This window comes from Schistocerca serialis, chromosome 10 (genome assembly GCF_023864345.2).
Source record: "Schistocerca serialis cubense isolate TAMUIC-IGC-003099 chromosome 10, iqSchSeri2.2, whole genome shotgun sequence".
Taxonomy (NCBI): domain Eukaryota; kingdom Metazoa; phylum Arthropoda; class Insecta; order Orthoptera; family Acrididae; genus Schistocerca; species Schistocerca serialis.
In genome coordinates, this window is record NC_064647.1 from 72,871,298 (window position 1) to 72,896,394 (window position 25,097).

Genomic DNA, 25,097 nt, shown 5'->3' on the forward strand with positions numbered 1-25,097 from the left:
TGAATTGATTGCTACGGCATCTGTCATCAGCAGTCACAACTAGCAACACCAGTAGCAGCCGACTGCATGTAAATAATTGGAATGTGCAGTGGGATTTTTGTGAATTCGGCGCAAGGCTGATCTTTCCGACATAGGTTTGAGAATCTTATGGGAACACTTGTACTGTTTCTAAATTAAGTGTAGTGGTGGGAGGAGGGTACTTCCTGCGCATTACAGCACGCTTGCCAATTGTGGCTGCTAATCGTTTGCTCGTATCTGCCTTGACACATTTTCTGACTGTGAATTATTCCACTTGCATGGCAGTGTGCGCATGTTGGTGTGTTAAAAATTCTGGAGGCGCTGGGTATCGATCCCAGTACCTCTCGCATGCTAAGCGAGCGCTCTACCATCTGAGCTACGCCCACAGCTGACGAACTGCGCTACATACAGCCATATCAATGACACAGACCTTTGCACTCCAATTATTCCGCCGACAAACACTACTCTCAATGTGTCTGTGAGGGTGTCTTTCAGGTTTCCTGCATTCTGTCTCGAATCGTAGTTGGCCAAAATCAAAGTGGCACGCACGACGTCGAAAATAGCGTTCGGCCAACGCTCTGAGGTAGACGAAAGTGTTGTTCACTCTCTAGACTTCATTGAGGTTAGGCCGTTTTACCTAAGGCAGATTTGCACTCGATGACACCTCGACAACAGCCGGTCCTCACATTTACGTCTTGCTCTCCTTACGTCAGTATACGAGTCTGTGACGCTGGCTTTGCAACATCTTGCGTGCCCTTAGGCTCGCCGCGACCAACACTTACCACGCACTGACCACAAAACATGGAGGCGCCGGGACTTGAACCCGGGACCTTTCACATGCAAAGCGAACGCTCTACCAACTGAGCTACGCCCCCAAGCACAACCAAGCTGCGCTGTTCCCCATTCTTTACTACTCTTATGTGCACGGACACGATGGTTGGTTGGTTTGCAGGGGTGAAGGGACCAGAGTACAAAGGCGCGGACACGTTCATATACACAAGAGTTCCAAGTAGTTTCGATGCTCTGGTATTACGACTGCAAATTCCGTCCGTTTTTAACGTCTTAAATTGAAGGGGCAGTCACAAGTTGCTCCGTTTTCACTCCATGTCGACAATCACACAGCACCTGAGGTAACAAGCACATCTGAAGCCCCATTGTGCACTCGACTGTTCATGCCAACTCACTGCCTCGCACTTTACTACTGTGTACCACTCTTGTCGTCCAACTGCAAAAGACTGGGCCACAACAAGTTTCCGCGTCTCCATTGCACTGCGCAAACTACGAAACGCTCCCCAAACATGGCACTCTCCCATGCAGACGACTTTTCCGACTTTACACGACGAACACGCAACGCTCACGCTAGTGACACCCTTATTTATAGCTTGACGTCTCGCCCAAGCGAGTGAGCACATTTCGCCTACGTCTTAGGCCGCCCACCTAGTGTGGCTGCTCGGTATCTGCAGGCAGCGAGGGGCTGCAAGCTTCCCGTATTCGCGCCTATGTCGCCTCTGCTTGCTTGTCAGAGACAGAGTATCGCAAAACGTACAACTCACTCCATGAATTGATTGCTACGGCATCTGTCATCAGCAGTCACAACTAGCAACACCAGTAGCAGCCGACTGCATGTAAATAATTGGAATGTGCAGTGGGATTTTTGTGAATTCGGCGCAAGGCTGATCTTTCCGACATAGGTTTGAGAATCTTATGGGAACACTTGTACTGTTTCTAAATTAAGTGTAGTGGTGGGAGGAGGGTACTTCCTGCGCATTACAGCACGCTTGCCAATTGTGGCTGCTAATCGTTTGCTCGTATCTGCCTTGACACATTTTCTGACTGTGAATTATTCCACTTGCATGGCAGTGTGCGCATGTTGGTGTGTTAAAAATTCTGGAGGCGCTGGGTATCGATCCCAGTACCTCTCGCATGCTAAGCGAGCGCTCTACCATCTGAGCTACGCCCACAGCTGACGAACTGCGCTACATACAGCCATATCAATGACACAGACCTTTGCACTCCAATTATTCCGCCGACAAACACTACTCTCAATGTGTCTGTGAGGGTGTCTTTCAGGTTTCCTGCATTCTGTCTCGAATCGTAGTTGGCCAAAATCAAAGTGGCACGCACGACGTCGAAAATAGCGTTCGGCCAACGCTCTGAGGTAGACGAAAGTGTTGTTCACTCTCTAGACTTCATTGAGGTTAGGCCGTTTTACCTAAGGCAGATTTGCACTCGATGACACCTCGACAACAGCCGGTCCTCACATTTACGTCTTGCTCTCCTTACGTCAGTATACGAGTCTGTGACGCTGGCTTTGCAACATCTTGCGTGCCCTTAGGCTCGCCGCGACCAACACTTACCACGCACTGACCACAAAACATGGAGGCGCCGGGACTTGAACCCGGGACCTTTCACATGCAAAGCGAACGCTCTACCAACTGAGCTACGCCCCCAAGCACAACCAAGCTGCGCTGTTCCCCATTCTTTACTACTCTTATGTGCACGGACACGATGGTTGGTTGGTTTGCAGGGGTGAAGGGACCAGAGTACAAAGCCGCGGACACGTTCATATACACAAGAGTTCCAAGTAGTTTCGATGCTCTGGTATTACGACTGCAAATTCCGTCCGTTTTTAACGTCTTAAATTGAAGGGGCAGTCACAAGTTGCTCCGTTTTCACTCCATGTCGACAATCACACAGCACCTGAGGTAACAAGCACATCTGAAGCCCCATTGTGCACTCGACTGTTCATGCCAACTCACTGCCTCGCACTTTACTACTGTGTACCACTCTTGTCGTCCAACTGCAAAAGACTGGGCCACAACAAGTTTCCGCGTCTCCATTGCACTGCGCAAACTACGAAACGCTCCCCAAACATGGCACTCTCCCATGCAGACGACTTTTCCCACTTTACACGACGAACACGCAACGCTCACGCTAGTGACACCCTTATTTAGAGCTTGACGTCGCGCCCAAGCGAGTGAGCACATTTCGCCTACGTCTTAGGCCGCCCACCTAGTGTGGCTGCTCGGTGTCTGCAGGCAGCGAGGGGCTGCAAGCTTCCCGTATTCGCGCCTATGTCGCCTCTGCTTGCTTGTCAGAGACAGAGTATCGCAAAACGTACAACTCACTCCATGAATTGATTGCTACGGCATCTGTCATCAGCAGTCACAACTAGCAACACCAGTAGCAGCCGACTGCATGTAAATAATTGGAATGTGCAGTGGGATTTTTGTGAATTCGGCGCAAGGCTGATCTTTCCGACATAGGTTTGAGAATCTTATGGGAACACTTGTACTGTTTCTAAATTAAGTGTAGTGGTGGGAGGAGGGTACTTCCTGCGCATTACAGCACGCTTGCCAATTGTGGCTGCTAATCGTTTGCTCGTATCTGCCTTGACACATTTTCTGACTGTGAATTATTCCACTTGCATGGCAGTGTGCGCATGTTGGTGTGTTAAAAATTCTGGAGGCGCTGGGTATCGATCCCAGTACCTCTCGCATGCTAAGCGAGCGCTCTACCATCTGAGCTACGCCCACAGCTGACGAACTGCGCTACATACAGTCATATCAATGACACAGACCTTTGCACTCCAATTATTCCGCCGACAAACACTACTCTCAATGTGTCTGTGAGGGTGTCTTTCAGGTTTCCTGCATTCTGTCTCGAATCGTAGTTGGCCAAAATCAAAGTGGCACGCACGACGTCGAAAATAGCGTTCGGCCAACGCTCTGAGGTAGACGAAAGTGTTGTTCACTCTCTAGACTTCATTGAGGTTAGGCCGTTTTACCTAAGGCAGATTTGCACTCGATGACACCTCGACAACAGCCGGTCCTCACATTTACGTCTTGCTCTCCTTACGTCAGTATACGAGTCTGTGACGCTGGCTTTGCAACATCTTGCGTGCCCTTAGGCTCGCCGCGACCAACACTTACCACGCACTGACCACAAAACATGGAGGCGCCGTGACTTGAACCCGGGACCTTTCACATGCAAAGCGAACGCTCTACCAACTGAGCTACGCCCCCAAGCACAACCAAGCTGCGCTGTTCCCCATTCTTTACTACTCTTATGTGCACGGACACGATGGTTGGTTGGTTTGCAGGGGTGAAGGGACCAGAGTACAAAGGCGCGGACACGTTCATATACACAAGAGTTCCAAGTAGTTTCGATGCTCTGGTATTACGACTGCAAATTCCGTCCGTTTTTAACGTCTTAAATTGAAGGGGCAGTCACAAGTTGCTCCGTTTTCACTCCATGTCGACAATCACACAGCACCTGAGGTAACAAGCACATCTGAAGCCCCATTGTGCACTCGACTGTTCATGCCAACTCACTGCCTCGCACTTTACTACTGTGTACCACTCTTGTCGTCCAACTGCAAAAGACTGGGCCACAACAAGTTTCCGCGTCTCCATTGCACTGCGCAAACTACGAAACGCTCCCCAAACATGGCACTCTCCCATGCAGACGACTTTTCCGACTTTACACGACGAACACGCAACGCTCACGCTAGTGACACCCTTATTTAGAGCTTGACGTCGCGCCCAAGCGAGTGAGCACATTTCGCCTACGTCTTAGGCCGCCCACCTAGTGTGGCTGCTCGGTGTCTGCAGGCAGCGAGGGGCTGCAAGCTTCCCGTATTCGCGCCTATGTCGCCTCTGCTTGCTTGTCAGAGACAGAGTATCGCAAAACGTACAACTCACTCCATGAATTGATTGCTACGGCATCTGTCATCAGCAGTCACAACTAGCAACACCAGTAGCAGCCGACTGCATGTAAATAATTGGAATGTGCAGTGGGATTTTTGTGAATTCGGCGCAAGGCTGATCTTTCCGACATAGGTTTGAGAATCTTATGGGAACACTTGTACTGTTTCTAAATTAAGTGTAGTGGTGGGAGGAGGGTACTTCCTGCGCATTACAGCACGCTTGCCAATTGTGGCTGCTAATCGTTTGCTCGTATCTGCCTTGACACATTTTCTGACTGTGAATTATTCCACTTGCATGGCAGTGTGCGCATGTTGGTGTGTTAAAAATTCTGGAGGCGCTGGGTATCGATCCCAGTACCTCTCGCATGCTAAGCGAGCGCTCTACCATCTGAGCTACGCCCACAGCTGACGAACTGCGCTACATACAGCCATATCAATGACACAGACCTTTGCACTCCAATTATTCCGCCGACAAACACTACTCTCAATGTGTCTGTGAGGGTGTCTTTCAGGTTTCCTGCATTCTGTCTCGAATCGTAGTTGGCCAAAATCAAAGTGGCACGCACGACGTCGAAAATAGCGTTCGGCCAACGCTCTGAGGTAGACGAAAGTGTTGTTCACTCTCTAGACTTCATTGAGGTTAGGCCGTTTTACCTAAGGCAGATTTGCACTCGATGACACCTCGACAACAGCCGGTCCTCACATTTACGTCTTGCTCTCCTTACGTCAGTATACGAGTCTGTGACGCTGGCTTTGCAACATCTTGCGTGCCCTTAGGCTCGCCGCGACCAACACTTACCACGCACTGACCACAAAACATGGAGGCGCCGGGACTTGAACCCGGGACCTTTCACATGCAAAGCGAACGCTCTACCAACTGAGCTACGCCCCCAAGCACAACCAAGCTGCGCTGTTCCCCATTCTTTACTACTCTTATGTGCACGGACACGATGGTTGGTTGGTTTGCAGGGGTGAAGGGACCAGAGTACAAAGGCGCGGACACGTTCATATACACAAGAGTTCCAAGTAGTTTCGATGCTCTGGTATTACGACTGCAAATTCCGTCCGTTTTTAACGTCTTAAATTGAAGGGGCAGTCACAAGTTGCTCCGTTTTCACTCCATGTCGACAATCACACAGCACCTGAGGTAACAAGCACATCTGAAGCCCCATTGTGCACTCGACTGTTCATGCCAACTCACTGCCTCGCACTTTACTACTGTGTACCACTCTTGTCGTCCAACTGCAAAAGACTGGGCCACAACAAGTTTCCGCGTCTCCATTGCACTGCGCAAACTACGAAACGCTCCCCAAACATGGCACTCTCCCATGCAGACGACTTTTCCGACTTTACACGACGAACACGCAACGCTCACGCTAGTGACACCCTTATTTAGAGCTTGACGTCGCGCCCAAGCGAGTGAGCACATTTCGCCTACGTCTTAGGCCGCCCACCTAGTGTGGCTGCTCGGTGTCTGCAGGCAGCGAGGGGCTGCAAGCTTCCCGTATTCGCGCCTATGTCGCCTCTGCTTGCTTGTCAGAGACAGAGTATCGCAAAACGTACAACTCACTCCATGAATTGATTGCTACGGCATCTGTCATCAGCAGTCACAACTAGCAACACCAGTAGCAGCCGACTGCATGTAAATAATTGGAATGTGCAGTGGGATTTTTGTGAATTCGGCGCAAGGCTGATCTTTCCGACATAGGTTTGAGAATCTTATGGGAACACTTGTACTGTTTCTAAATTAAGTGTAGTGGTGGGAGGAGGGTACTTCCTGCGCATTACAGCACGCTTGCCAATTGTGGCTGCTAATCGTTTGCTCGTATCTGCCTTGACACATTTTCTGACTGTGAATTATTCCACTTGCATGGCAGTGTGCGCATGTTGGTGTGTTAAAAATTCTGGAGGCGCTGGGTATCGATCCCAGTACCTCTCGCATGCTAAGCGAGCGCTCTACCATCTGAGCTACGCCCACAGCTGACGAACTGCGCTACATACAGCCATATCAATGACACAGACCTTTGCACTCCAATTATTCCGCCGACAAACACTACTCTCAATGTGTCTGTGAGGGTGTCTTTCAGGTTTCCTGCATTCTGTCTCGAATCGTAGTTGGCCAAAATCAAAGTGGCACGCACGACGTCGAAAATAGCGTTCGGCCAACATCTGAGGTAGACGAAAGTGTTGTTCACTCTCTAGACTTCATTGAGGTTAGGCCGTTTTACCTAAGGCAGATTTGCACTCGATGACACCTCGACAACAGCCGGTCCTCACATTTACGTCTTGCTCTCCTTACGTCAGTATACGAGTCTGTGACGCTGGCTTTGCAACATCTTGCGTGCCCTTAGGCTCGCCGCGACCAACACTTACCACGCACTGACCACAAAACATGGAGGCGCCGGGACTTGAACCCGGGACCTTTCACATGCAAAGCGAACGCTCTACCAACTGAGCTACGCCCCCAAGCACAACCAAGCTGCGCTGTTCCCCATTCTTTACTACTCTTATGTGCACGGACACGATGGTTGGTTGGTTTGCAGGGGTGAAGGGACCAGAGTACAAAGGCGCGGACACGTTCATATACACAAGAGTTCCAAGTAGTTTCGATGCTCTGGTATTACGACTGCAAATTCCGTCCGTTTTTAACGTCTTAAATTGAAGGGGCAGTCACAAGTTGCTCCGTTTTCACTCCATGTCGACAATCACACAGCACCTGAGGTAACAAGCACATCTGAAGCCCCATTGTGCACTCGACTGTTCATGCCAACTCACTGCCTCGCACTTTACTACTGTGTACCACTCTTGTCGTCCAACTGCAAAAGACTGGGCCACAACAAGTTTCCGCGTCTCCATTGCACTGCGCAAACTACGAAACGCTCCCCAAACATGGCACTCTCCCATGCAGACGACTTTTCCGACTTTACACGACGAACACGCAACGCTCACGCTAGTGACACCCTTATTTAGAGCTTGACGTCGCGCCCAAGCGAGTGAGCACATTTCGCCTACGTCTTAGGCCGCCCACCTAGTGTGGCTGCTCGGTGTCTGCAGGCAGCGAGGGGCTGCAAGCTTCCCGTATTCGCGCCTATGTCGCCTCTGCTTGCTTGTCAGAGACAGAGTATCGCAAAACGTACAACTCACTCCATGAATTGATTGCTACGGCATCTGTCATCAGCAGTCACAACTAGCAACACCAGTAGCAGCCGACTGCATGTAAATAATTGGAATGTGCAGTGGGATTTTTGTGAATTCGGCGCAAGGCTGATCTTTCCGACATAGGTTTGAGAATCTTATGGGAACACTTGTACTGTTTCTAAATTAAGTGTAGTGGTGGGAGGAGGGTACTTCCTGCGCATTACAGCACGCTTGCCAATTGTGGCTGCTAATCGTTTGCTCGTATCTGCCTTGACACATTTTCTGACTGTGAATTATTCCACTTGCATGGCAGTGTGCGCATGTTGGTGTGTTAAAAATTCTGGAGGCGCTGGGTATCGATCCCAGTACCTCTCGCATGCTAAGCGAGCGCTCTACCATCTGAGCTACGCCCACAGCTGACGAACTGCGCTACATACAGCCATATCAATGACACAGACCTTTGCACTCCAATTATTCCGCCGACAAACACTACTCTCAATGTGTCTGTGAGGGTGTCTTTCAGGTTTCCTGCATTCTGTCTCGAATCGTAGTTGGCCAAAATCAAAGTGGCACGCACGACGTCGAAAATAGCGTTCGGCCAACATCTGAGGTAGACGAAAGTGTTGTTCACTCTCTAGACTTCATTGAGGTTAGGCCGTTTTACCTAAGGCAGATTTGCACTCGATGACACCTCGACAACAGCCGGTCCTCACATTTACGTCTTGCTCTCCTTACGTCAGTATACGAGTCTGTGACGCTGGCTTTGCAACATCTTGCGTGCCCTTAGGCTCGCCGCGACCAACACTTACCACGCACTGACCACAAAACATGGAGGCGCCGGGACTTGAACCCGGGACCTTTCACATGCAAAGCGAACGCTCTACCAACTGAGCTACGCCCCCAAGCACAACCAAGCTGCGCTGTTCCCCATTCTTTACTACTCTTATGTGCACGGACACGATGGTTGGTTGGTTTGCAGGGGTGAAGGGACCAGAGTACAAAGGCGCGGACACGTTCATATACACAAGAGTTCCAAGTAGTTTCGATGCTCTGGTATTACGACTGCAAATTCCGTCCGTTTTTAACGTCTTAAATTGAAGGGGCAGTCACAAGTTGCTCCGTTTTCACTCCATGTCGACAATCACACAGCACCTGAGGTAACAAGCACATCTGAAGCCCCATTGTGCACTCGACTGTTCATGCCAACTCACTGCCTCGCACTTTACTACTGTGTACCACTCTTGTCGTCCAACTGCAAAAGACTGGGCCACAACAAGTTTCCGCGTCTCCATTGCACTGCGCAAACTACGAAACGCTCCCCAAACATGGCACTCTCCCATGCAGACGACTTTTCCGACTTTACACGACGAACACGCAACGCTCACGCTAGTGACACCCTTATTTATAGCTTGACGTCTCGCCCAAGCGAGTGAGCACATTTCGCCTACGTCTTAGGCCGCCCACCTAGTGTGGCTGCTCGGTGTCTGCAGGCAGCGAGGGGCTGCAAGCTTCCCGTATTCGCGCCTATGTCGCCTCTGCTTGCTTGTCAGAGACAGAGTATCGCAAAACGTACAACTCACTCCATGAATTGATTGCTACGGCATCTGTCATCAGCAGTCACAACTAGCAACACCAGTAGCAGCCGACTGCATGTAAATAATTGGAATGTGCAGTGGGATTTTTGTGAATTCGGCGCAAGGCTGATCTTTCCGACATAGGTTTGAGAATCTTATGGGAACACTTGTACTGTTTCTAAATTAAGTGTAGTGGTGGGAGGAGGGTACTTCCGGCGCATTACAGCACGCTTGCCAATTGTGGCTGCTAATCGTTTGCTCGTATCTGCCTTGACACATTTTCTGACTGTGAATTATTCCACTTGCATGGCAGTGTGCGCATGTTGGTGTGTTAAAAATTCTGGAGGCGCTGGGTATCGATCCCAGTACCTCTCGCATGCTAAGCGAGCGCTCTACCATCTGAGCTACGCCCACAGCTGACGAACTGCGCTACATACAGCCATATCAATGACACAGACCTTTGCACTCCAATTATTCCGCCGACAAACACTACTCTCAATGTGTCTGTGAGGGTGTCTTTCAGGTTTCCTGCATTCTGTCTCGAATCGTAGTTGGCCAAAATCAAAGTGGCACGCACGACGTCGAAAATAGCGTTCGGCCAACGCTCTGAGGTAGACGAAAGTGTTGTTCACTCTCTAGACTTCATTGAGGTTAGGCCGTTTTACCTAAGGCAGATTTGCACTCGATGACACCTCGACAACAGCCGGTCCTCACATTTACGTCTTGCTCTCCTTACGTCAGTATACGAGTTTGTGACGCTGGCTTTGCAACATCTTGCGTGCCCTTAGGCTCGCCGCGACCAACACTTACCACGCACTGACCACAAAACATGGAGGCGCCGGGACTTGAACCCGGGACCTTTCACATGCAAAGCGAACGCTCTACCAACTGAGCTACGCCCCCAAGCACAACCAAGCTGCGCTGTTCCCCATTCTTTACTACTCTTATGTGCACGGACACGATGGTTGGTTGGTTTGCAGGGGTGAAGGGACCAGAGTACAAAGGCGCGGACACGTTCATATACACAAGAGTTCCAAGTAGTTTCGATGCTCTGGTATTACGACTGCAAATTCCGTCCGTTTTTAACGTCTTAAATTGAAGGGGCAGTCACAAGTTGCTCCGTTTTCACTCCATGTCGACAATCACACAGCACCTGAGGTAACAAGCACATCTGAAGCCCCATTGTGCACTCGACTGTTCATGCCAACTCACTGCCTCGCACTTTACTACTGTGTACCACTCTTGTCGTCCAACTGCAAAAGACTGGGCCACAACAAGTTTCCGCGTCTCCATTGCACTGCGCAAACTACGAAACGCTCCCCAAACATGGCACTCTCCCATGCAGACGACTTTTCCGACTTTACACGACGAACACGCAACGCTCACGCTAGTGACACCCTTATTTAGAGCTTGACGTCGCGCCCAAGCGAGTGAGCACATTTCGCCTACGTCTTAGGCCGCCCACCTAGTGTGGCTGCTCGGTGTCTGCAGGCAGCGAGGGGCTGCAAGCTTCCCGTATTCGCGCCTATGTCGCCTCTGCTTGCTTGTCAGAGACAGAGTATCGCAAAACGTACAACTCACTCCATGAATTGATTGCTACGGCATCTGTCATCAGCAGTCACAACTAGCAACACCAGTAGCAGCCGACTGCATGTAAATAATTGGAATGTGCAGTGGGATTTTTGTGAATTCGGCGCAAGGCTGATCTTTCCGACATAGGTTTGAGAATCTTATGGGAACACTTGTACTGTTTCTAAATTAAGTGTAGTGGTGGGAGGAGGGTACTTCCGGCGCATTACAGCACGCTTGCCAATTGTGGCTGCTAATCGTTTGCTCGTATCTGCCTTGACACATTTTCTGACTGTGAATTATTCCACTTGCATGGCAGTGTGCGCATGTTGGTGTGTTAAAAATTCTGGAGGCGCTGGGTATCGATCCCAGTACCTCTCGCATGCTAAGCGAGCGCTCTACCATCTGAGCTACGCCCACAGCTGACGAACTGCGCTACATACAGCCATATCAATGACACAGACCTTTGCACTCCAATTATTCCGCCGACAAACACTACTCTCAATGTGTCTGTGAGGGTGTCTTTCAGGTTTCCTGCATTCTGTCTCGAATCGTAGTTGGCCAAAATCAAAGTGGCACGCACGACGTCGAAAATAGCGTTCGGCCAACGCTCTGAGGTAGACGAAAGTGTTGTTCACTCTCTAGACTTCATTGAGGTTAGGCCGTTTTACCTAAGGCAGATTTGCACTCGATGACACCTCGACAACAGCCGGTCCTCACATTTACGTCTTGCTCTCCTTACGTCAGTATACGAGTCTGTGACGCTGGCTTTGCAACATCTTGCGTGCCCTTAGGCTCGCCGCGACCAACACTTACCACGCACTGACCACAAAACATGGAGGCGCCGGGACTTGAACCCGGGACCTTTCACATGCAAAGCGAACGCTCTACCAACTGAGCTACGCCCCCAAGCACAACCAAGCTGCGCTGTTCCCCATTCTTTACTACTCTTATGTGCACGGACACGATGGTTGGTTGGTTTGCAGGGGTGAAGGGACCAGAGTACAAAGGCGCGGACACGTTCATATACACAAGAGTTCCAAGTAGTTTCGATGCTCTGGTATTACGACTGCAAATTCCGTCCGTTTTTAACGTCTTAAATTGAAGGGGCAGTCACAAGTTGCTCCGTTTTCACTCCATGTCGACAATCACACAGCACCTGAGGTAACAAGCACATCTGAAGCCCCATTGTGCACTCGACTGTTCATGCCAACTCACTGCCTCGCACTTTACTACTGTGTACCACTCTTGTCGTCCAACTGCAAAAGACTGGGCCACAACAAGTTTCCGCGTCTCCATTGCACTGCGCAAACTACGAAACGCTCCCCAAACATGGCACTCTCCCATGCAGACGACTTTTCCGACTTTACACGACGAACACGCAACGCTCACGCTAGTGACACCCTTATTTAGAGCTTGACGTCGCGCCCAAGCGAGTGAGCACATTTCGCCTACGTCTTAGGCCGCCCACCTAGTGTGGCTGCTCGGTGTCTGCAGGCAGCGAGGGGCTGCAAGCTTCCCGTATTCGCGCCTATGTCGCCTCTGCTTGCTTGTCAGAGACAGAGTATCGCAAAACGTACAACTCACTCCATGAATTGATTGCTACGGCATCTGTCATCAGCAGTCACAACTAGCAACACCAGTAGCAGCCGACTGCATGTAAATAATTGGAATGTGCAGTGGGATTTTTGTGAATTCGGCGCAAGGCTGATCTTTCCGACATAGGTTTGAGAATCTTATGGGAACACTTGTACTGTTTCTAAATTAAGTGTAGTGGTGGGAGGAGGGTACTTCCGGCGCATTACAGCACGCTTGCCAATTGTGGCTGCTAATCGTTTGCTCGTATCTGCCTTGACACATTTTCTGACTGTGAATTATTCCACTTGCATGGCAGTGTGCGCATGTTGGTGTGTTAAAAATTCTGGAGGCGCTGGGTATCGATCCCAGTACCTCTCGCATGCTAAGCGAGCGCTCTACCATCTGAGCTACGCCCACAGCTGACGAACTGCGCTACATACAGCCATATCAATGACACAGACCTTTGCACTCCAATTATTCCGCCGACAAACACTACTCTCAATGTGTCTGTGAGGGTGTCTTTCAGGTTTCCTGCATTCTGTCTCGAATCGTAGTTGGCCAAAATCAAAGTGGCACGCACGACGTCGAAAATAGCGTTCGGCCAACGCTCTGAGGTAGACGAAAGTGTTGTTCACTCTCTAGACTTCATTGAGGTTAGGCCGTTTTACCTAAGGCAGATTTGCACTCGATGACACCTCGACAACAGCCGGTCCTCACATTTACGTCTTGCTCTCCTTACGTCAGTATACGAGTCTGTGACGCTGGCTTTGCAACATCTTGCGTGCCCTTAGGCTCGCCGCGACCAACACTTACCACGCACTGACCACAAAACATGGAGGCGCCGGGACTTGAACCCGGGACCTTTCACATGCAAAGCGAACGCTCTACCAACTGAGCTACGCCCCCAAGCACAACCAAGCTGCGCTGTTCCCCATTCTTTACTACTCTTATGTGCACGGACACGATGGTTGGTTGGTTTGCAGGGGTGAAGGGACCAGAGTACAAAGGCGCGGACACGTTCATATACACAAGAGTTCCAAGTAGTTTCGATGCTCTGGTATTACGACTGCAAATTCCGTCCGTTTTTAACGTCTTAAATTGAAGGGGCAGTCACAAGTTGCTCCGTTTTCACTCCATGTCGACAATCACACAGCACCTGAGGTAACAAGCACATCTGAAGCCCCATTGTGCACTCGACTGTTCATGCCAACTCACTGCCTCGCACTTTACTACTGTGTACCACTCTTGTCGTCCAACTGCAAAAGACTGGGCCACAACAAGTTTCCGCGTCTCCATTGCACTGCGCAAACTACGAAACGCTCCCCAAACATGGCACTCTCCCATGCAGACGACTTTTCCGACTTTACACGACGAACACGCAACGCTCACGCTAGTGACACCCTTATTTATAGCTTGACGACTCGCCCAAGCGAGTGAGCACATTTCGCCTACGTCTTAGGCCGCCCACCTAGTGTGGCTGCTCGGTGTCTGCAGGCAGCGAGGGGCTGCAAGCTTCCCGTATTCGCGCCTATGTCGCCTCTGCTTGCTTGTCAGAGACAGAGTATCGCAAAACGTACAACTCACTCCATGAATTGATTGCTACGGCATCTGTCATCAGCAGTCACAACTAGCAACACCAGTAGCAGCCGACTGCATGTAAATAATTGGAATGTGCAGTGGGATTTTTGTGAATTCGGCGCAAGGCTGATCTTTCCGACATAGGTTTGAGAATCTTATGGGAACACTTGTACTGTTTCTAAATTAAGTGTAGTGGTGGGAGGAGGGTACTTCCGACGCATTACAGCACGCTTGGCAATTGTGGCTGCTAATCGTTTGCTCGTATCTGCCTTGACACATTTTCTGACTGTGAATTATTCCACTTGCATGGCAGTGTGCGCATGTTGGTGTGTTAAAAATTCTGGAGGCGCTGGGTATCGATCCCAGTACCTCTCGCATGCTAAGCGAGCGCTCTACCATCTGAGCTACGCCCACAGCTGACGAACTGCGCTACATACAGCCATATCAATGACACAGACCTTTGCACTCCAATTATTCCGCCGACAAACACTACTCTCAATGTGTCTGTGAGGGTGTCTTTCAGGTTTCCTGCATTCTGTCTCGAATCGTAGTTGGCCAAAATCAAAGTGGCACGCACGACGTCGAAAATAGCGTTCGGCCAACGCTCTGAGGTAGACGAAAGTGTTGTTCACTCTCTAGACTTCATTGAGGTTAGGCCGTTTTACCTAAGGCAGATTTGCACTCGATGACACCTCGACAACAGCCGGTCCTCACATTTACGTCTTGCTCTCCTTACGTCAGTATACGAGTCTGTGACGCTGGCTTTGCAACATCTTGCGTGCCCTTAGGCTCGCCGCGACCAACACTTACCACGCACTGACCACAAAACATGGAGGCGCCGGGACTTGAACCCGGGACCTTTCACATGCAAAGCGAACGCTCTACCAACTGAGCTACGCCCCCAAGCACAACCAAGCTGCGCTGTTCCCCATTCTTTACTACTCTTATGTGCACGGACACGATGGTTGGTTGGTTTGCAGGGGTGAAGGGACCAGAGTACAAAGGCGCGGACACGTTCATATACACAAGAGTTCCAAGTAGTTTCGATGCTCTGGTATTACGACTGCAAATTCCGTCCGTTTTTAACGTCTTAAATTGAAGGGGCAGTCACAAGTTGCTCCGTTTTCACTCCATGTCGACAATCACACAGCACCTGAGGTAACAAGCACATCTGAAGCCCCATTGTGCACTCGACTGTTCATGCCAACTCACTGCCTCGCACTTTACTACTGTGTACCACTCTTGTCGTCCAACTGCAAAAGACTGGGCCACAACAAGTTTCCGCGTCTCCATTGCACTGCGCAAACTACGAAACGCTCCCCAAACATGGCACTCTCCCATGCAGACGACTTTTCCGACTTTACACGACGAACACGCAACGCTCACGCTAATGACACCCTTATTTATAGCTTGACGACTCGCCCAAGCGAGTGAGCACATTTCGCCTACGTCTTAGGCCGCCCACCTAGTGTGGCTGCTCGGTGTCTGCAGGCAGCGAGGGGCTGCAAGCTTCCCGTATTCGCGCCTATGTCGCCTCTGCTTGCTTGTCAGAGACAGAGTATCGCAAAACGTACAACTCACTCCATGAATTGATTGCTACGGCATCTGTCATCAGCAGTCACAACTAGCAACACCAGTAGCAGCCGACTGCATGTAAATAATTGGAATGTGCAGTGGGATTTTTGTGAATTCGGCGCAAGGCTGATCTTTCCGACATAGGTTTGAGAATCTTATGGGAACACTTGTACTGTTTCTAAATTAAGTGTAGTGGTGGGAGGAGGGTACTTCCGACGCATTACAGCACGCTTGGCAATTGTGGCTGCTAATCGTTTGCTCGTATCTGCCTTGACACATTTTCTGACTGTGAATTATTCCACTTGCATGGCAGTGTGCGCATGTTGGTGTGTTAAAAATTCTGGAGGCGCTGGGTATCGATCCCAGTACCTCTCGCATGCTAAGCGAGCGCTCTACCATCTGAGCTACGCCCACAGCTGACGAACTGCGCTACATACAGCCATATCAATGACACAGACCTTTGCACTCCAATTATTCCGCCGACAAACACTACTCTCAATGTGTCTGTGAGGGTGTCTTTCAGGTTTCCTGCATTCTGTCTCGAATCGTAGTTGGCCAAAATCAAAGTGGCACGCACGACGTCGAAAATAGCGTTCGGCCAACGCTCTGAGGTAGACGAAAGTGTTGTTCACTCTCTAGACTTCATTGAGGTTAGGCCGTTTTACCTAAGGCAGATTTGCACTCGATGACACCTCGACAACAGCCGGTCCTCACATTTACGTCTTGCTCTCCTTACGTCAGTATACGAGTCTGTGACGCTGGCTTTGCAACATCTTGCGTGCCCTTAGGCTCGCCGCGACCAACACTTACCACGCACTGACCACAAAACATGGAGGCGCCGGGACTTGAACCCGGGACCTTTCACATGCAAAGCGAACGCTCTACCAACTGAGCTACGCCCCCAAGCACAACCAAGCTGCGCTGTTCCCCATTCTTTACTACTCTTATGTGCACGGACACGATGGTTGGTTGGTTTGCAGGGGTGAAGGGACCAGAGTACAAAGGCGCGGACACGTTCATATACACAAGAGTTCCAAGTAGTTTCGATGCTCTGGTATTACGACTGCAAATTCCGTCCGTTTTTAACGTCTTAAATTGAAGGGGCAGTCACAAGTTGCTCCGTTTTCACTCCATGTCGACAATCACACAGCACCTGAGGTAACAAGCACATCTGAAGCCCCATTGTGCACTCGACTGTTCATGCCAACTCACTGCCTCGCACTTTACTACTGTGTACCACTCTTGTCGTCCAACTGCAAAAGACTGGGCCACAACAAGTTTCCGCGTCTCCATTGCACTGCGCAAACTACGAAACGCTCCCCAAACATGGCACTCTCCCATGCAGACGACTTTTCCGACTTTACACGACGAACACGCAACGCTCACGCTAGTGACACCCTTATTTAGAGCTTGACGTCTCGCCCAAGCCAGTGAGCACATTTCGCCTACGTCTTAGGCCGCCCACCTAGTGTGGCTGCTCGGTCTCTGCAGGCAGCGAGGGGCTGCAAGCTTCCCGTATTCGCGCCTATGTCGCCTCTGCTTGCTTGTCAGAGACAGAGTATCGCAAAACGTACAACTCACTCCATTTCTTGATTGCTACGGCATCTGTCATCAGCAGTCACAACTAGCAACACCAGTAGCAGCCGACTGCATGTAAATAATTGGAATGTGCAGTGGGATTTTTGTGAATTCGGCGCAAGGCTGATCTTTCCGACATAGGTTTGAGAATCTTATGGGAACACTTGTACTGTTTCTAAATTAAGTGTAGTGGTGGGAGGAGGGTACTTCCTGCGCATTACAGCACGCTTGCCAATTGTGGCTGCTAATCGTTTGCTCGTATCTGCCTTGACACATTTTCTGACTGCATGGCAGTGTGCGCATGTTGGTGTGTTAAAAATTCTGGAGGCGCTGGGTATCGATCCCAGTACCTCTCGCATGCTAAGCGAGCGCTCTACCATCTGAGCTACGCCCCCAGATGACGAACTGCGCTACATACAGCCATATCAATGACACAGACCTTTGCACTCCAATTATTCCGCCGACAAACACTACTCTCAATGTGTCTGTGAGGGTGTCTTTCAGGTTTCCTGCATTCTGTCTCGAATCGTAGTTGGCCAAAATCAAAGTGGCACGCACGACGTCGAAAATAGCGTTCGGCCAACGCTCTGAGGTAGACGAAAGTGTTGTTCACTCTCTAGACTTCATTGAGGTTAGGCCGTTTTACCTAAGGCAGATTTGCACTCGATGACACCTCGACAACAGCCGGTCCTCACATTTACGTCTTGCTCTCCTTACGTCAGTATACGAGTCTGTGACGCTGGCTTTGCAACATCTTGCGTGCCCTTAGGCTCGCCGCGACCAACACTTACCACGCACTGACCACAAAACATTGAGGCGCCGGGACTTGAACCCGGGACCCTTCACATGCAAAGCGAACTCTCTACCAACTGAGCTACGCCCCCAAGCACAACCAAGCTGCGCTGTTCCCCATTCTTTACTACTCTTATGTGCACGGACACGATGGTTGGTTGGTTTGCAGGGGTGAAGGGACCAGAGTACAAAGGCGCGGACACGTTCATATACACAAGAGTTCCAAGTAGTTTCGATGCTCTGGTATTACGACTGCAAATTCCGTCCGTTTTTAACGTCTTAAATTGAAGGGGCAGTCACAAGTTGCTCCGTTTTCACTCCATGTCGACAATCACACAGCACCTGAGGTAACAAGCACATCTGAAGCCCCATTGTGCACTCGACTGTTCATGCCAACTCACTGCCTCGCACTTTACTACTGTGTACCACTCTTGTCGTCCAACTGCAAAAGACTGGGCCACAACAAGTTTCCGCGTCTCCATTGCACTGCGCAAACTACGAAACGCTCCCCAAACATGGCACTCTCCCATGCAGACGACTTTTCCGACTTTACACGACGAACACGCAACGCTCACGCTAGTGACACCCTTATTTAGAGCTTGACGTCGCGCCCAAGCGAGTGAGCACATTTCGCCTACGTCTTAGGCCGCCCACCTAGTGTGGCTGCTCGGTGTCTGCAGGCAGCGAGGGGCTGCAAGCTTCCCGTATTCGCGCCTATGTCGCCTCTGCTTGCTTGTCAGGGACAGAGTATCGCAAAACGTACAACTCACTCCATTTCTTGATTGCTACGGCATCTGTCATCAGCAGTCACAACTAGCAACACCAGTAGCAGCCGACTGCATGTAAATAATTGGAATGTGCAGTGGGATTTTTGTGAATTCGGCGCAAGGCTGATCTTTCCGACATAGGTTTGAGAATCTTATGGGAACACTTGTACTGTTTCTAAATTAAGTGTAGTGGTGGGAGGAGGGTACTTCCTGCGCATTACAGCACGCTTGCCAATTGTGGCTGCTAATCGTTTGCTCGTATCTGCCTTGACACATTTTCTGACTGCATGGCAGTGTGCGCATGTTGGTGTGTTAAAAATTCTGGAGGCGCTGGGTATCGATCCCAGTACCTCTCGCATGCTAAGCGAGCGCTCTACCATCTGAGCTACGCCCCCAGATGACGAACTGCGCTACATACAGCCGTATCAAGGACACAGACCTTTGCACTCCAATTATTCCGCCGACAAACACTACTCTCAATGTGTCTGCGAGGGTGTCTTTCAGGTTTCCTGCATTCTGTCTCGAATCGTAGTTGGCCAAAATCAAAGTGGCACGCACGACGTCGAAAATAGCGTTCGGCCAACGCTCTGAGGTAGACGAAAGTGTTGTTCACTCTCTAGACTTCATTGAGGTTAGGCCGTTTTACCTAAGGCAGATTTGCACTCGATGACACCTCGACAACAGCCGGTCCTCACATTTACGTCTTGCTCTCCTTACGTCAGTATACGAGTCTGTGACGCTGGCTTTGCAACATCTTGCGTGCCCTTAGGCTCGCCGCGACCAACACTTACCACGCACTGACCACAAAACATGGAGGCGCCGGGACTTGAACCCGGGACCTTTCACATGCAAAGCGAACGCTCTACCAACTGAGCTACGCCCCCAAGCACAACCAAGCTGCGCTGTTCCCCATTCTTTACTACTCTTATGTGCACGGACACGATGGTTGGTTGGTTTGCAGGGGTGAAGGGACCAGAGTACAAAGGCGCGGACACGTTCATATACACAAGAGTTCCAAGTAGTTTCGATGCTCTGGTATTACGACTGCAAATTCCGTCCGTTTTTAACGTCTTAAATTGAAGGGGCAGTCACAAGTTGCTCCGTTTTCACTCCATGTCGACAATCACACAGCACCTGAGGTAACAAGCACATCTGAAGCCCCATTGTGCACTCGACTGTTCATGCCAACTCACTGCCTCGCACTTTACTACTGTGTACCACTCTTGTCGTCCAACTGCAAAAGACTGGGCCACAACAAGTTTCCGCGTCTGCATTGCACTGCGCAAACTACGAAACGCTCCCCAAACATGGCACTCTCCCATGCAGACGACTTTTCCGACTTTACACGACGAACACGCAACGCTCACGCTAGTGACACCCTTATTTAGAGCTTGACGTCGCGCCCAAGCGAGTGAGCACATTTCGCCTACGTCTTAGGCCGCCCACCTAGTGTGGCTGCTCGGTGTCTGCAGGCAGCGAGGGGCTGCAAGCTTCCCGTATTCGCGCCTATGTCGCCTCTGCTTGCTTGTCAGAGACAGAGTATCGCAAAACGTACAACTCACTCCATGAATTGATTCCTACGGCATCTGTCATCAGCAGTCACAACTAGCAACACCAGTAGCAGCCGACTGCATGTAAATAATTGGAATGTGCAGTGGGATTTTTGTGAATTCGGCGCAAGGCTGATCTTTCCGACATAGGTGTGAGAATCTTATGGGAACACTTGTACTGTTTCTAAATTAAGTGTAGTGGTGGGAGGAGGGTACTTCCTGCGCATTACAGCACGCTTGCCAATTGTGGCTGCTAATCGTTTGCTCGTATCTGCCTTGACACATTTTCTGACTGTGAATTATTCCACTTGCATGGCAGTGTGCGCATGTTGGTGTGTTAAAAATTCTGGAGGCGCTGGGTATCGATCCCAGTACCTCTCGCATGCTAAGCGAGCGCTCTACCACCTGAGCTACGCCCCCAGCTGACGAACTGCGCTACATACAGCCATATCAATGACACAGACCTTTGCACTCCAATTATTCCGCCGACAAACACTACTCTCAATGTGTCTGTGAGGGTGTCTTTCAGGTTTCCTGCATTCTGTCTCGAATCGTAGTTGGCCAAAATCAAAGTGGCACGCACGACGTCGAAAATAGCGTTCGGCCAACGCTCTGAGGTAGACGAAAGTGTTGTTCACTCTCTAGACTTCATTGAGGTTAGGCCGTTTTACCTAAGGCAGATTTGCACTCGATGACACCTCGACAACAGCCGGTCCTCACATTTACGTCTTGCTCTCCTTACGTCAGTATACGAGTCTGTGACGCTGGCTTTGCAACATCTTGCGTGCCCTTAGGCTCGCCGCGACCAACACTTACCACGCACTGACCACAAAACATGGAGGCGCCGGGACTTGAACCCGGGACCTTTCACATGCAAAGCGAACGCTCTACCAACTGAGCTACGCCCCCAAGCACAACCAAGCTGCGCTGTTCCCCATTCTTTACTACTCTTATGTGCACGGACACGATGGTTGGTTGGTTTGCAGGGGTGAAGGGACCAGAGTACAAAGGCGCGGACACGTTCATATACACAAGAGTTCCAAGTAGTTTCGATGCTCTGGTATTACGACTGCAAATTCCGTCCGTTTTTAACGTCTTAAATTGAAGGGGCAGTCACAAGTTGCTCCGTTTTCACTCCATGTCGACAATCACACAGCACCTGAGGTAACAAGCACATCTGAAGCCCCATTGTGCACTCGACTGTTCATGCCAACTCACTGCCTCGCACTTTACTACTGTGTACCACTCTTGTCGTCCAACTGCAAAAGACTGGGCCACAACAAGTTTCCGCGTCTCCATTGCACTGCGCAAACTACGAAACGCTCCCCAAACATGGCACTCTCCCATGCAGACGACTTTTCCGACTTTACACGACGAACACGCAACGCTCACGCTAGTGACACCCTTATTTAGAGCTTGACGTCGCGCCCAAGCGAGTGAGCACATTTCGCCTACGTCTTAGGCCGCCCACCTAGTGTGGCTGCTCGGTGTCTGCAGGCAGCGAGGGGCTGCAAGCTTCCCGTATTCGCGCCTATGTCGCCTCTGCTTGCTTGTCAGAGACAGAGTATCGCAAAACGTACAACTCACTCCATGAATTGATTGCTACGGCATCTGTCATCAGCAGTCACAACTAGCAACACCAGTAGCAGCCGACTGCATGTAAATAATTGGAATGTGCAGTGGGATTTTTGTGAATTCGGCGCAAGGCTGATCTTTCCGACATAGGTTTGAGAATCTTATGGGAACACTTGTACTGTTTCTAAATTAAGTGTAGTGGTGGGAGGAGGGTACTTCCTGCGCATTACAGCACGCTTGCCAATTGTGGCTGCTAATCGTTTGCTCGTATCTGCCTTGACACATTTTCTGACTGTGAATTATTCCACTTGCATGGCAGTGTGCGCATGTTGGTGTGTTAAAAATTCGGGAGGCGCTGGGTATCGATCCCAGTACCTCTCGCATGCTAAGCGAGCGCTCTACCATCTGAGCTACGCCCACAGCTGACGAACTGCGCTACATACAGCCATATCAATGACACAGACCTTTGCACTCCAATTATTCCGCCGACAAACACTACTCTCAATGTGTCTGTGAGGGTGTCTTTCAGGTTTCCTGCATTCTGTCTCGAATCGTAGTTGGCCAAAATCAAAGTGGCACGCACGACGTCGAAAATAGCGTTCGGCCAACGCTCTGAGGTAGACGAAAGTGTTGTTCACTCTCTAGACTTCATTGAGGTTAGGCCGTTTTACCTAAGGCAGATTTGCACTCGATGACACCTCGACAACAGCCGGTCCTCACATTTACGTCTTGCTCTCCTTACGTCAGTATACGAGTCTGTGACGCTGGCTTTGCAACATCTTGCGTGCCCTTAGGCTCGCCGCGACCAACACTTACCACGCACTGACCACAAAACATGGAGGCGCCGGGACTTGAACCCGGGACCTTTCACATGCAAAGCGAACGCTCTACCAACTGAGCTACGCCCCCAAGCACAACCAAGCTGCGCTGTTCCCCATTCTTTACTACTCTTATGTGCACGGACACGATGGTTGGTTGGTTTGCAGGGGTGAAGGGACCAGAGTACAAAGGCGCGGACACGTTCATATACACAAGAGTTCCAAGTAGTTTCGATGCTCTGGTATTACGACTGCAAATTCCGTCCGTTTTTAACGTCTTAAATTGAAGGGGCAGTCACAAGTTGCTCCGTTTTCACTCCATGTCGACAATCACACAGCACCTGAGGTAACAAGCACATCTGAAGCCCCATTGTGCACTCGACTGTTCATGCCAACTCACTGCCTCGCACTTTACTACTGTGTACCACTCTTGTCGTCCAACTGCAAAAGACTGGGCCACAACAAGTTTCCGCGTCTCCATTGCACTGCGCAAACTACGAAACGCTCCCCAAACATGGCACTCTCCCATGCAGACGACTTTTCCGACTTTACACGACGAACACGCAACGCTCACGCTAGTGACACCCTTATTTAGAGCTTGACGTCGCGCCCAAGCGAGTGAGCACATTTCGCCTACGTCTTAGGCCGCCCACCTAGTGTGGCTGCTCGGTGTCTGCAGGCAGCGAGGGGCTGCAAGCTTCCCGTATTCGCGCCTATGTCGCCTCTGCTTGCTTGTCAGAGACAGAGTATCGCAAAACGTACAACTCACTCCATGAATTGATTGCTACGGCATCTGTCATCAGCAGTCACAACTAGCACACCAGTAGCAGCCGACTGCATGTAAATAATTGGAATGTGCAGTGGGATTTTTGTGAATTCGGCGCAAGGCTGATCTTTCCGACATAGGTTTGAGAATCTTATGGGAACACTTGTACTGTTTCTAAATTAAGTGTAGTGGTGGGAGGAGGGTACTTCCTGCGCATTACAGCACGCTTGCCAATTGTGGCTGCTAATCGTTTGCTCGTATCTGCCTTGACACATTTTCTGACTGTGAATTATTCCACTTGCATGGCAGTGTGCGCATGTTGGTGTGTTAAAAATTCTGGAGGCGCTGGGTATCGATCCCAGTACCTCTCGCATGCTAAGCGAGCGCTCTACCATCTGAGCTACGCCCACAGCTGACGAACTGCGCTACATACAGCCATATCAATGACACAGACCTTTGCACTCCAATTATTCCGCCGACAAACACTACTCTCAATGTGTCTGTGAGGGTGTCTTTCAGGTTTCCTGCATTCTGTCTCGAATCGTAGTTGGCCAAAATCAAAGTGGCACGCACGACGTCGAAAATAGCGTTCGGCCAACGCTCTGAGGTAGACGAAAGTGTTGTTCACTCTCTAGACTTCATTGAGGTTAGGCCGTTTTACCTAAGGCAGATTTGCACTCGATGACACCTCGACAACAGCCGGTCCTCACATTTACGTCTTGCTCTCCTTACGTCAGTATACGAGTCTGTGACGCTGGCTTTGCAACATCTTGCGTGCCCTTAGGCTCGCCGCGACCAACACTTACCACGCACTGACCACAAAACATGGAGGCGCCGGGACTTGAACCCGGGACCTTTCACATGCAAAGCGAACGCTCTACCAACTGAGCTACGCCCCCAAGCACAACCAAGCTGCGCTGTTCCCCATTCTTTACTACTCTTATGTGCACGGACACGATGGTTGGTTGGTTTGCAGGGGTGAAGGGACCAGAGTACAAAGGCGCGGACACGTTCATATACACAAGAGTTCCAAGTAGTTTCGATGCTCTGGTATTACGACTGCAAATTCCGTCCGTTTTTAACGTCTTAAATTGAAGGGGCAGTCACAAGTTGCTCCGTTTTCACTCCATGTCGACAATCACACAGCACCTGAGGTAACAAGCACATCTGAAGCCCCATTGTGCACTCGACTGTTCATGCCAACTCACTGCCTCGCACTTTACTACTGTGTACCACTCTTGTCGTCCAACTGCAAAAGACTGGGCCACAACAAGTTTCCGCGTCTCCATTGCACTGCGCAAACTACGAAACGCTCCCCAAACATGGCACTCTCCCATGCAGACGACTTTTCCGACTTTACACGACGAACACGCAACGCTCACGCTAGTGACACCCTTATTTAGAGCTTGACGTCGCGCCCAAGCCAGTGAGCACATTTCGCCTACGTCTTAGGCCGCCCACCTAGTGTGGCTGCTCGGTGTCTGCAGGCAGCGAGGGGCTGCAAAATTCCCGT

At 50.5% G+C, this 25,097-nt stretch overlaps 31 non-coding genes across 31 annotated transcripts; all 31 read right to left on the bottom strand.

Annotated features, from left to right (window-relative positions):
* Window positions 1-331: 331 nt before the first annotated feature.
* On the bottom strand, window positions 332-404 carry Trnaa-agc (transfer RNA alanine (anticodon AGC)). Its single transcript has one exon. It is a non-coding gene; the product is annotated as a tRNA-Ala (tRNA).
* Window positions 405-820: 416 nt separating this feature from the next.
* On the bottom strand, window positions 821-893 carry Trnaa-ugc (transfer RNA alanine (anticodon UGC)). Its single transcript has one exon. It is a non-coding gene; the product is annotated as a tRNA-Ala (tRNA).
* Window positions 894-1,906: 1,013 nt separating this feature from the next.
* Trnaa-agc (transfer RNA alanine (anticodon AGC)) lies at window positions 1,907-1,979 on the bottom strand. Its single transcript has one exon. It is a non-coding gene; the product is annotated as a tRNA-Ala (tRNA).
* A 416-nt stretch (window positions 1,980-2,395) lies between these two features.
* On the bottom strand, window positions 2,396-2,468 carry Trnaa-ugc (transfer RNA alanine (anticodon UGC)). Its single transcript has one exon. It is a non-coding gene; the product is annotated as a tRNA-Ala (tRNA).
* A 1,013-nt stretch (window positions 2,469-3,481) lies between these two features.
* On the bottom strand, window positions 3,482-3,554 carry Trnaa-agc (transfer RNA alanine (anticodon AGC)). Its single transcript has one exon. It is a non-coding gene; the product is annotated as a tRNA-Ala (tRNA).
* A 416-nt stretch (window positions 3,555-3,970) lies between these two features.
* On the bottom strand, window positions 3,971-4,043 carry Trnaa-ugc (transfer RNA alanine (anticodon UGC)). Its single transcript has one exon. It is a non-coding gene; the product is annotated as a tRNA-Ala (tRNA).
* Window positions 4,044-5,056: 1,013 nt separating this feature from the next.
* On the bottom strand, window positions 5,057-5,129 carry Trnaa-agc (transfer RNA alanine (anticodon AGC)). Its single transcript has one exon. It is a non-coding gene; the product is annotated as a tRNA-Ala (tRNA).
* Window positions 5,130-5,545: 416 nt separating this feature from the next.
* Window positions 5,546-5,618, bottom strand: Trnaa-ugc (transfer RNA alanine (anticodon UGC)). Its single transcript has one exon. It is a non-coding gene; the product is annotated as a tRNA-Ala (tRNA).
* Window positions 5,619-6,631: 1,013 nt separating this feature from the next.
* On the bottom strand, window positions 6,632-6,704 carry Trnaa-agc (transfer RNA alanine (anticodon AGC)). Its single transcript has one exon. It is a non-coding gene; the product is annotated as a tRNA-Ala (tRNA).
* A 415-nt stretch (window positions 6,705-7,119) lies between these two features.
* Trnaa-ugc (transfer RNA alanine (anticodon UGC)) lies at window positions 7,120-7,192 on the bottom strand. The gene has a single exon. It is a non-coding gene; the product is annotated as a tRNA-Ala (tRNA).
* Window positions 7,193-8,205: 1,013 nt separating this feature from the next.
* On the bottom strand, window positions 8,206-8,278 carry Trnaa-agc (transfer RNA alanine (anticodon AGC)). The gene has a single exon. It is a non-coding gene; the product is annotated as a tRNA-Ala (tRNA).
* A 415-nt stretch (window positions 8,279-8,693) lies between these two features.
* Trnaa-ugc (transfer RNA alanine (anticodon UGC)) lies at window positions 8,694-8,766 on the bottom strand. Its single transcript has one exon. It is a non-coding gene; the product is annotated as a tRNA-Ala (tRNA).
* Window positions 8,767-9,779: 1,013 nt separating this feature from the next.
* Trnaa-agc (transfer RNA alanine (anticodon AGC)) lies at window positions 9,780-9,852 on the bottom strand. The gene has a single exon. It is a non-coding gene; the product is annotated as a tRNA-Ala (tRNA).
* Window positions 9,853-10,268: 416 nt separating this feature from the next.
* Window positions 10,269-10,341, bottom strand: Trnaa-ugc (transfer RNA alanine (anticodon UGC)). The gene has a single exon. It is a non-coding gene; the product is annotated as a tRNA-Ala (tRNA).
* A 1,013-nt stretch (window positions 10,342-11,354) lies between these two features.
* Trnaa-agc (transfer RNA alanine (anticodon AGC)) lies at window positions 11,355-11,427 on the bottom strand. The gene has a single exon. It is a non-coding gene; the product is annotated as a tRNA-Ala (tRNA).
* Window positions 11,428-11,843: 416 nt separating this feature from the next.
* Trnaa-ugc (transfer RNA alanine (anticodon UGC)) lies at window positions 11,844-11,916 on the bottom strand. The gene has a single exon. It is a non-coding gene; the product is annotated as a tRNA-Ala (tRNA).
* A 1,013-nt stretch (window positions 11,917-12,929) lies between these two features.
* Trnaa-agc (transfer RNA alanine (anticodon AGC)) lies at window positions 12,930-13,002 on the bottom strand. The gene has a single exon. It is a non-coding gene; the product is annotated as a tRNA-Ala (tRNA).
* Window positions 13,003-13,418: 416 nt separating this feature from the next.
* On the bottom strand, window positions 13,419-13,491 carry Trnaa-ugc (transfer RNA alanine (anticodon UGC)). The gene has a single exon. It is a non-coding gene; the product is annotated as a tRNA-Ala (tRNA).
* A 1,013-nt stretch (window positions 13,492-14,504) lies between these two features.
* Window positions 14,505-14,577, bottom strand: Trnaa-agc (transfer RNA alanine (anticodon AGC)). Its single transcript has one exon. It is a non-coding gene; the product is annotated as a tRNA-Ala (tRNA).
* Window positions 14,578-14,993: 416 nt separating this feature from the next.
* Window positions 14,994-15,066, bottom strand: Trnaa-ugc (transfer RNA alanine (anticodon UGC)). The gene has a single exon. It is a non-coding gene; the product is annotated as a tRNA-Ala (tRNA).
* A 1,013-nt stretch (window positions 15,067-16,079) lies between these two features.
* Trnaa-agc (transfer RNA alanine (anticodon AGC)) lies at window positions 16,080-16,152 on the bottom strand. Its single transcript has one exon. It is a non-coding gene; the product is annotated as a tRNA-Ala (tRNA).
* Window positions 16,153-16,568: 416 nt separating this feature from the next.
* On the bottom strand, window positions 16,569-16,641 carry Trnaa-ugc (transfer RNA alanine (anticodon UGC)). Its single transcript has one exon. It is a non-coding gene; the product is annotated as a tRNA-Ala (tRNA).
* A 997-nt stretch (window positions 16,642-17,638) lies between these two features.
* Trnaa-agc (transfer RNA alanine (anticodon AGC)) lies at window positions 17,639-17,711 on the bottom strand. The gene has a single exon. It is a non-coding gene; the product is annotated as a tRNA-Ala (tRNA).
* Window positions 17,712-18,127: 416 nt separating this feature from the next.
* On the bottom strand, window positions 18,128-18,201 carry Trnaa-ugc (transfer RNA alanine (anticodon UGC)). Its single transcript has one exon. It is a non-coding gene; the product is annotated as a tRNA-Ala (tRNA).
* Window positions 18,202-19,197: 996 nt separating this feature from the next.
* Trnaa-agc (transfer RNA alanine (anticodon AGC)) lies at window positions 19,198-19,270 on the bottom strand. Its single transcript has one exon. It is a non-coding gene; the product is annotated as a tRNA-Ala (tRNA).
* Window positions 19,271-19,686: 416 nt separating this feature from the next.
* Trnaa-ugc (transfer RNA alanine (anticodon UGC)) lies at window positions 19,687-19,759 on the bottom strand. The gene has a single exon. It is a non-coding gene; the product is annotated as a tRNA-Ala (tRNA).
* A 1,013-nt stretch (window positions 19,760-20,772) lies between these two features.
* Window positions 20,773-20,845, bottom strand: Trnaa-agc (transfer RNA alanine (anticodon AGC)). Its single transcript has one exon. It is a non-coding gene; the product is annotated as a tRNA-Ala (tRNA).
* Window positions 20,846-21,261: 416 nt separating this feature from the next.
* Window positions 21,262-21,334, bottom strand: Trnaa-ugc (transfer RNA alanine (anticodon UGC)). The gene has a single exon. It is a non-coding gene; the product is annotated as a tRNA-Ala (tRNA).
* A 1,502-nt stretch (window positions 21,335-22,836) lies between these two features.
* Trnaa-ugc (transfer RNA alanine (anticodon UGC)) lies at window positions 22,837-22,909 on the bottom strand. The gene has a single exon. It is a non-coding gene; the product is annotated as a tRNA-Ala (tRNA).
* A 1,012-nt stretch (window positions 22,910-23,921) lies between these two features.
* Window positions 23,922-23,994, bottom strand: Trnaa-agc (transfer RNA alanine (anticodon AGC)). The gene has a single exon. It is a non-coding gene; the product is annotated as a tRNA-Ala (tRNA).
* Window positions 23,995-24,410: 416 nt separating this feature from the next.
* Trnaa-ugc (transfer RNA alanine (anticodon UGC)) lies at window positions 24,411-24,483 on the bottom strand. The gene has a single exon. It is a non-coding gene; the product is annotated as a tRNA-Ala (tRNA).
* Window positions 24,484-25,097: the final 614 nt, after the last annotated feature.